The following is a 9,364-nucleotide window of genomic DNA, read 5'->3' as shown; positions in this document are numbered from 1 at the left end:
AAAGGGAGTAGCACCACTTCCTGTCATAGTACGTTTCGCGCACAGTATCCAAACACATCTACCCGAACTGGCACGGAATCTTACGCCTAATCTACTGTCAACGTGTCAATAAGTGAATGGGCGCACACTTGTATGTATGCGCACCATATACACATAATAAATGACGGACTACACCGACAGCGCATTAATGGTCGAAGCTGAATGTTTCGTGACGGTCCACAAGAGTAAGCGAGTTACTAGAGATGACACATATTTTGCTACAATGTATTACAATGTACAAAATGGCGACGTTTCAAGCCTTGCGCGCAGCAAAAGCAAACCAATTGGAAATGAGCACACCCGCTAACGATTAGGACAGGGTGATAAGATCGCAGGGAGAGGCCTTCGTCCTGTAATGGAGATGAAATATGCTGCATGCTGCGGATGATGGTGAATCAGAAAGTAACCACATCAAGGAAATTTACTGAGTCAGAAATGTGACAAGCAGCCGCTTCAAAATACTTGGCAATTAAAAAAACGCAGAGCAAAACACAATAATCCTGATTTAGTTCATGGGCGGAAAGTTCGGATAACTTGGAATACATATTTAGCCTCGCTTTTAAACCAAGCACCATATATATGGTGCTCGTGCCATTTGAACATGATTTAACCAGCTTCCAAAGTGCTTTTGCATGTTCTCTGAAGCTATGACCAAAGCTTCGGGTCATCTACCCAGTCAGTCTACGATATCACCCGAAACAGGGGTTTGCTAATCTGCACCGGCGTCACACACACCCATTGTAACCGCGGAGAGAGAGAGAGAAACAACTTTATTGAGCCGAGCTCGACATCTTCTTAGACGCCATCGATGGAAGTGGTTCCCTCTTCACGGGACCCATATGCTTCCCTAGCCGCCTGGCCCCTGGAGATCAGGACGAGCTGGTCTTCCAGGGTTAGCAGCTGGTTAGCAAGGTCTGCCATCGCTCGGTAGCAATGAAGGTAGCTGAGGCAAGCAATAGACGTGTCACCATGTGATCAAACATGGCAGTGTCAATGGAATACTCCATGCGATCACAGCAAAAAGGGTCATTTTCCATGGAGCAGTTTGTTCTAGAGAAACGAGATGGCGCTTTCGGTGGTGCGCCGCACGCACGTGGCCGCACGTAGCCTCAGCTACAGCGCGCGAACGCAAAACCGTGGCAAAACCATTACCGCTTCCACCTTACTTCTGTGCGATCAGCTGTTGGAAATGCAACTGTTTTTGCTAACGCACTGTTCTCCAATTGTGCTGCAAATTGTGGAGTGGTGGATTGAAGAGGTTTGCAGTAGGTGGCTGAGAAAATAGTGACTGGCATATTAACAAATGGAATGAATCTGTATGACCAAGCTCACGGGCCACTGCTACATATATATAACGACAGCCTGTGTTGCCGGCCATTCACGATGCATGACTTTTTCCGAGAATAAAAGACTTCGCTCATTCGCCAGCGTTGTATCGCCAACTCTCAAAGAAAGGACGTCAACCCCGGAACGTCGGCAAGAGTGAGTACCACTCGTTATAAACAGTGACAAAGGGAGCGCTGCTCTCACAGTAAGTTTCCTGCATGTTATCTACACCCACGTAACCAAACTTAAACGCAAACTTACGCCCAATCTGTTGCCAACGTATAATGTATAATTGAATGCTCACACACTTGAATATATGCGCACTTTACATGCACAATAAATGACAGACTACACCGGCAGCACAAGAATGGCCCAAGCAGGATGTTTCGTGAGAGTCGACAGGAGTAAGCTAGTTACTAGTGATAATATGCATACAGCGTTGCTACAAGGTATTACGATGCACAAAACAGCTACGTTTTATGCCTTGTGCGCAGTAAGAACAAATCTATCGGAACTGAGCACACTCACGAGTGATGGCAGAATGAGATAGTGACTGCACCGAGGAACTTTACTGAGCTAGGAACGTGACAAGCTACTGCTTCAAAGTATTTGTCAAATAAAGAATGAAGAGCAAAACACACCTTATTCCTCATTCAATTCATAAGGGGAAAGTTTGGATAGCCTGGAACACATCTTTAGCCCCACTTTTAGAACAAGCACCATATACGCTGCTCGCACTATTTGGACACAGCTTAATCAGCTCCGAAAGTGCTTTTACATGTTCTCAGAAGCCCAGGCCAAAGCTTCATGTTGCCCACCCAGTGAACGTCTATGATATGTCCCGAAAGAGAGGTTTGCTAAGCCGTGCCGGCATCATACACATCCATTGTAAACCCGGAGGCAGCTGAGGCAAGCAATGGTCGCGTCACCACGTGCTCAAACATGGCAGCGCCCATGGGATCGCCGCGAAAAGGGTCAATAAGCGGAGACACAAACGTGAACGCCCTGCACGGTGCAGTGACCTGGTGGCCCAGAGCTCAACCAGACAAATACACAGAGCTAATGTAGAAATCACCAAGTGCATTCAACTTTGCTGCTCATATAAACTTTCAGCAGGAAAGTAATCGTGAACATGCCGTCTCTTTAAAGGGACACTAAAGGGACACTAAAGGACACTGTAACAGTCAAGTTAAAGTGATAAAGCAATGCTCTAGAGCGTCTAAGGCGTCAGTATAATCGCGAACAGAGCAGTAACCGAGAAATTGAGGTAAATGCATGACACGATTTGAGACCCCCCCAGCGACATTCCGGTACTAGCCCGATGACGAAGGCACTCCTCATCATATTTTATGTTACTAGTACTCAACTACTCGTATTAAAAAAGATAATCTCATTAGGTTATAAGACGGAAGAAAATGCTACTTGTCTACTTCTGTTCGATTCGAAGAAAAAAACATTTTCACGTTACCCTTCAATAGTATGGGTGGTCGAAGGGTTTCGTTTTCGCTCGACTCTGCGCGCTCGACTCAGCACCGCGCGCGCTTTGGAGTTTCAGTTGTTTCGTTATCGCGTCGTACTGCGCTGGTTCTGCTGGCTCGCGAAACTTGCATTTGGAACAAGCAGCGAGAATGGCACGTTCATGTGATGTCGTGGGATGCGCGAACGGTCCGCGGTGCTTCGTCAAGGGCAGTTGCGGCGTCGAATCCAACGTTACTTATCACTGTGTGCCAACGAGTGAACCTCTCCGTTCGAAGTGGTGCAGTGCCGTATCTCCGCCACAGCGCGATGGCAAAGAGCCGAAAAATCGCATAGTGTGCTCGCTGCACTTTCGTCCCGAGGATTGCGAGTTCAACGCCGACTTACTGAAGTCGTGTGGAGTGCACGTCAAAGCAATGCTTTCCCGTAGCGCTGTTCCGTCGGTCGTGCCTGCATTCTCCGTAGTGCAAGAGCTGCAGGTGGAAGACGGGGCGGTGAGTGCGGCATTTGGTTTTCACGAAGGAAAAGCTACAAATCTGCGAATATGTACAGCCATGACATACAGTTGCCGTCGTAGTAGTATGCTACGACGGCGGCAGCGCGAGCCCTCAGCAGCAAGTCACGTTCATCAGTGCTTAAATCGCTGAAGTCGAGCCCAGCATCGCGAGCCAATGTGTCGTTGTCAGGGTCGTCCATTGCAACGAACGTCAAAGTTGGCGTCATAAAATAAAGAACCAGCTTATCGTCGCGCGCTTTCCCTTGCGCTGGCCACCATAGTTCCGCTTTTGCGCTGCTGTCGGCTCTGTTGGCTCTGTCTTGCCTCTGTTTCTGGCTGCGCCAGGGTTGCCGTTGGGAATTTTTCAAAAAGAGCCAGAACTGAGGCTAAAAGTAGCCAAAAGTAGCCACGCCACCTGGTCTTGGCGCCAAATTTGTAGCCAAGTAGAAAAGTACCATTATTATAAGCAACTTTTATTAATGAACAATAAATAATATCATTTTGAATCAACACAAGAACACAGAGTAAATAAAGAGCAAGGAAATTTGGTTCTCTTGCTTGGCCTTCAAGCATCAGGTACGTTGCAAATAAATAAAAGCTCAGGCCGCGTAGTTTATCTAGAGTAGATAGTGTTCATGCCGGAGTAATTTTGGCACATGCTATTCAACAACTCAGCAGGAACGTCAAACGATGATGCTGTTTTTTCTTGAAGTCGTAGCCCAAATTTGATTCGCAGAATCGCCATGAGCAAGTCCAGCTTCATTTTGTTACGGATCTCTGTTTTCGTCAAGTTCACGCAAGAGAACACGCGGTCTGCATCAGCGTTAGAAATTGGAAGGGTCAAAATTTTCAGTGCTCCTTGCGCCAGGTGTTGAAAAGGGCATTCGCCGCAAGGGTCCTTGTACGATGCCGCTGCGCGCCAGAAAGTCAAACATGATGCGCGATCAAGTGCACCGCTTATACTCTGCAGCTGGCGTATTTCAGACTCCAGTTCGATTGAGGAACATCCAAAAAAATGCAGCGGTAGCTTCATTATGCATTCACGGCTCTTAGCACTTTCTATGCCATCGGGATTTATGGCACACAGTCTTCGAAGTGCAGAGGAGGCATTTGGAAGTCGCTGCTGCAGTCCCATCGCCATTTGCCTCAGCGTTGAAACAGCGCTCCCTCACGGCCCGTTGGTCTTCAACAGGGACTAGTGAAATCTTCTCTCTGAAGACGTCACCTAGGTCCACTACCTCTGGTTGCAGGAAAATCGACTTCATTTTTGCCAGGTCTAGCGACAGCAGACTTGCCGTTGTGTTGTGCCTCAAAACTGATGGATTCAAAATCCGCCTAAGAATTTCCAAATACAAATTTTCTAGCTCTTGGAAGACAACCAGTGGGTCAGTTGTGTTTGTTTGGAACATTTTGTTCACTCGCCTAACGTTACGGAGAACTGAGGCAAGAAACACGAGGTAGACACAATTTTTTCTGTCTCGATACATCTCTCGTAATATGCGCACGTTGTAGCTGCGATCTTCTGCTTTCTCAAAAAACTCTTCGAGAGACTGGTACTGCGCCAAAATTCTTTCTATAGAGTCTGCAATAGCAAGCCATCTCGTCTGCGAAAGCGACAGAATCTTGGGCGGTGGATTTGCACTTTCATCTTCCACTGTCATACTCGCATACACTCTCTTATACGCATCTTGCCGGCAGCTGCTGTGTGCAAAGTAGTTGTAGGTTTCTCGCACTAAGTGCTCAACCGCAGAAGGAATCGCCTCCGTCGACTTGGATGCCACAAGGTCCAGGCTGTGGCAAGAGCATTTGATCAGAATCAAGTCTTTGTTGTCCTCACTAAGACGACTGAACAGAGAATTGTGTTTGCCGCACATGGCATTTGCACCATCGGTGCAGAGTCCGAGACAGTTCTTGATCGATAGGCCGTGCTTGTCCAACGTCTTCAATACCGTGTCGTGAAGCGTTTCTGCCGTTCCATCAGACAGCTCTACGCGATCAAGAAGGCTGGTTGCAATCCTGTTTTCTTCTAAACTCAGAAACCGCACAACCATGCAAAGTTGCTTTGTCGTGGATACATCGGTTGATTCATCCACCATTAGAGAATAGCTGGAGCCGTTCAGTTGTTTGTCCGTGTTTTCCGTGAAGTACGGGAAGAGAACATTCGTAATTATAGCCGTGCACTTCGTTCTGTGCAGATCAAAATCATTGAATTCGGAATGCAGAATCTCACCAAGTTCGTCGACAGCATTTATGGAAGTGTGCACTGCAGTGTACAAGGCGATCCTTAACTCTCGGCGAGCCTTTTCATAGTACGTTCGACTCGAAGACGCTAGAAGCTGCGGCAGTTTTTGGTGCGAACTTGGGATTACTGCGCACTCGCGGTGCTTTTTGGTTTCTGCGTGCTTCAACAGATCACTGTAGTGGGGTCGAATGTTGCAATTGCAGTACTTGCAGTGAGCAGTCGTTCCGCCGTCACGTGACGAAATCCATCCTGTAACGCATGGGAATATGCATATTAGATACTAAGCGGCATGCGACTAAACGCCTAAAGAATAGTTTCCGTTTTGCTTACCGCTCAGTTTCTTGGCCTTTCTCCATTCTTCTCGAAACGTGCGCTTTGCTCTTGCGTCTTTTCCCATGGTAGACGCCGGTGTCGGCAAGCCGAAGGCACAAAAACAGAAGCTTTGTCGCCTTGGGGTACACAAGTGTTATTTCACCTGTACTGCTCGTTCCTCTCTGGTGTCATGCCGTGCACACGGCTGCACCTAAACGCATGGTTTCGGATGCATGACCCTAACGGAGAAAGTACTCTAGATTAGTGTTATTTTCTCCAGATGGAGCGCAGCGTCCTTGCGGCCTTTGCTTCGCCGTGCGCTAGAATTAGCGTTATTTTCTCCAGATGGCGCGCAACGTCCTCACGGGCTTTATCACGGGCTTTGCTTCGACGTGCGCCCATCACCCAGAGTCCGTGCGTCTGCGCACCCGCGTCTGCTAGTTGGTCTCTATGTGCGCACCGCCGGCGGAGAGAATATATGCGTACAGGACGCGCGCGCTATGGCGCGCGCGCGTCAAGGCGACCGGAACAGCCATGAGGAGAGCAAAGCTTTAAAAATAATTGTTCTTCTTTGTTCTTGCTTGCTATTGTATATGCAATTGCAAAAAAAATGGCTAGTGAATGCGCCAAAATAGAAGTTCAAAGTAGCCAGAAAGTAGCCAAGGAGCCAACGTGAAATTTTCATCGCCAGACGGGGTCGAAAAGTAGCCAATTTGGCGCAAAGTAGCCACCAACGGCAACCCTGGGCTGCGCGTTTGTGTTTCGGCCCGGATGGCATCCACTACACTACACCAGCGGGATGGCAGGTAGGAACGAGGGTGGGTCGTAGGGCTCAGGCTTTTTTGCAGGTGCGCAGGGCGGCCTTGCAAGCCAAAACCTAAAAGATGAAGGACAGGGGAGGGGGGGCAGGACAGGAGCACGGAGGAGGAGGAGGAAGAGGAAGAAGGCAGTAAATGTGGGGTTCATCAACATGCAAGGGGGAAGAAATCGCATTAAGTGGGACGAAATAGAAGAACAGTTACAAACGGAAAATTTTCAGGTATATGGAGTTGCCGAAACCCATTTAAGAGATGAGGAAGAGCCACCATTCATTGCGGGATACACCTGGGTTGGTTGCAACAGAAAAAGGGAAGAACGCAGAGGAGGAGGCCTTGGGGCGCTAGTGAAGGGACAGGACTGGGAAAGGGTAAGAGAGAGCTGCAGTGAGCACATGTGGCTCAAGGGCACCGTAGGGAATGTTGAGACAATCCTGGGAGTTGTGTATCTGAAAACGGGGAATGGGTCGAAAGAGGAGAATGCAGAACATTTCAAATGTATGGCCAAGGACATCAGGGAGGTAGCTATGAAACGGGAGATAATCATCCTAGGGGACATGAATGCACATTTGGAATACTTTGACGGGGCGACAGATGCAACAGGGCAGATGTTAGTAGATTTTTGTGAGGCTCATGATTTTGTGATAGTTAATACTGAAATTAAATGTGATGGGAAAATAACATGGGAAAGAAATAACACCCACTCGACAATCGACTACTGCCTAATGTCCCACAAGCTGTATGAACGGTTGGGATGTATGGAAATTGATGAGGAAGGTACAAAAAGCCTGGGGAGTGATCACAAACGAATCAAAATCAGTTTTGGAAGGACAGTACCACTGGTAGAAACTAAAGAAAGGAAAGGTATGAGCAAATTGAATGACAGGCAGCTACAAGAAGTGGCGAAAAACATTGAAAGCATGGTATCCAAGCAACCACAAAGGGCATGGACATACGACGAGTTAATAGGTATTTTTAAACGAGAGCTAGAGAAGGGACAGATTAGGAAACTAGGAAGTAAGCAGGGTAAATATAAACCGAAAAGCTGGTGGGACCAAGAAGTTAAGGAAGCCGTAGAGCAACGCAAAGATGCGTGCAGAAAACACAGAGCAGCGAAGAAAAGGGGAGCCACACCAGAAGAGGTGGAGACTAAATGGGAGGAATACCTTGCAATGAAAAGAGAAGCAATGGCATTAATTCAAGCCAAGATAGCAAAAGTTGGGGTACAGTGGATGATAGAGATACGGAAAAAAGACAGGAATGCCTCTAAGAAATTTTGGGAACACATTAGGCAACAGAATAAGAAGACAGAGGTGGTTCAGCACTCACTGACCACGCCAGATGGAACAAAGGTAGAGGGAGAGGAAGCTCAGGAATATATTAGGTTAACAATAGAGGCAGCATTTGCAGAGCCAGTGGGTAACGAAATGGAGAATAATGACAACAGCAGGACAGACTTAGAGGAGGAGTACAGAAGGATGACAAGTAAGGAATGGGACAGAATTGAACACAAGGTCCCAGTGGGAACAGCGACAGGACCTGACGGCATACCTATGAAATTGATAAGCATATTAGGCCAGAAAAGTAAACTAAAATTACGACAACTTATTGAACAAATAGTAGTAGGGGGAGATGTTCCACAGGACTGGAAATCAAGCAGAATGTTATTAGTTTACAAAGGTAAGGGAAGCAAGGACAACATTAAATCCTACAGGCCAATAACTATCACATCAGTCATATACAGAGTAGCAATGCAGATGGCGAAGGAGAGAATGGAGGAATGGGCAGAACGAGAAGAGATCTTGGGAGAACTGCAGAATGGATTTAGAAGGAACAGAAGGCTAGATGATAATTTATTTGTTATAACACAGTGCATAGAGATAGCGACAGCCAGGCAGAAACCACTATGGATAGCCTTTTTAGACATTAGAGGAGCTTATGATAATGTAAACCGAGAAAAGTTATGGAGCCAGTTGAGGGAATATGGTCTAGAGAGAAAGATGATAGAGTTCCTACAACAAGTTTATACAGATAATGAGGTAGAGATAACATGGGAGGAGGAAACTACAAAGCCAGCTAAAATAAGAAGCGGTCTCAGACAGGGCTGTCCATTGTCACCTCTGCTTTTTATGATCTACATGAGCCAAATGGAAAAGAGACTAGAACAGAGCACAATAGGAACCGACATAAGCTATATGCTGGAAGGGCAGAAGGTAGTTCAAGTACTAGCCGGACTGATGTATGCAGATGATATAGTACTGCTTGCTGACACCCGAGAAGGACTACAGGAACTAATGAGCATATGTGGAGAGGAGGGAGAAAAATTGGGACTCCAATTCAGTAGAGAGAAGTCAGGGGTAATAGTATACAATGCAGAAAGGGGGGAGCCATTGGAAATACAAAGCACTAAGATTGATCATGTTCAAAAATACAAGTATTTGGGCATATGGCTAAATGAGGGCAAAAAGTACTTGGAAGAACAGGAAAAAATCATGATTGAAAAAGTGAAAAGGAACTCGGCTGTAATGAAACACAAGGCACTTTGGAACTATAATAGGTACGAGGTGGTTAGGGGCGTATGGAAAGGGGTTATGGTACCTGGCCTCACATTCGGAAATTCAGTACTGTGCATGAAATCGGAAGTTCAGGCATGCATGG

The sequence above is a fragment of the Dermacentor albipictus genome, chromosome 3 (genome assembly GCF_038994185.2).
Source record: "Dermacentor albipictus isolate Rhodes 1998 colony chromosome 3, USDA_Dalb.pri_finalv2, whole genome shotgun sequence".
NCBI classification, from domain to species: Eukaryota; Metazoa; Arthropoda; class Arachnida; order Ixodida; family Ixodidae; genus Dermacentor; species Dermacentor albipictus.
Note: the sequence above shows the minus strand (reverse complement) of the source record.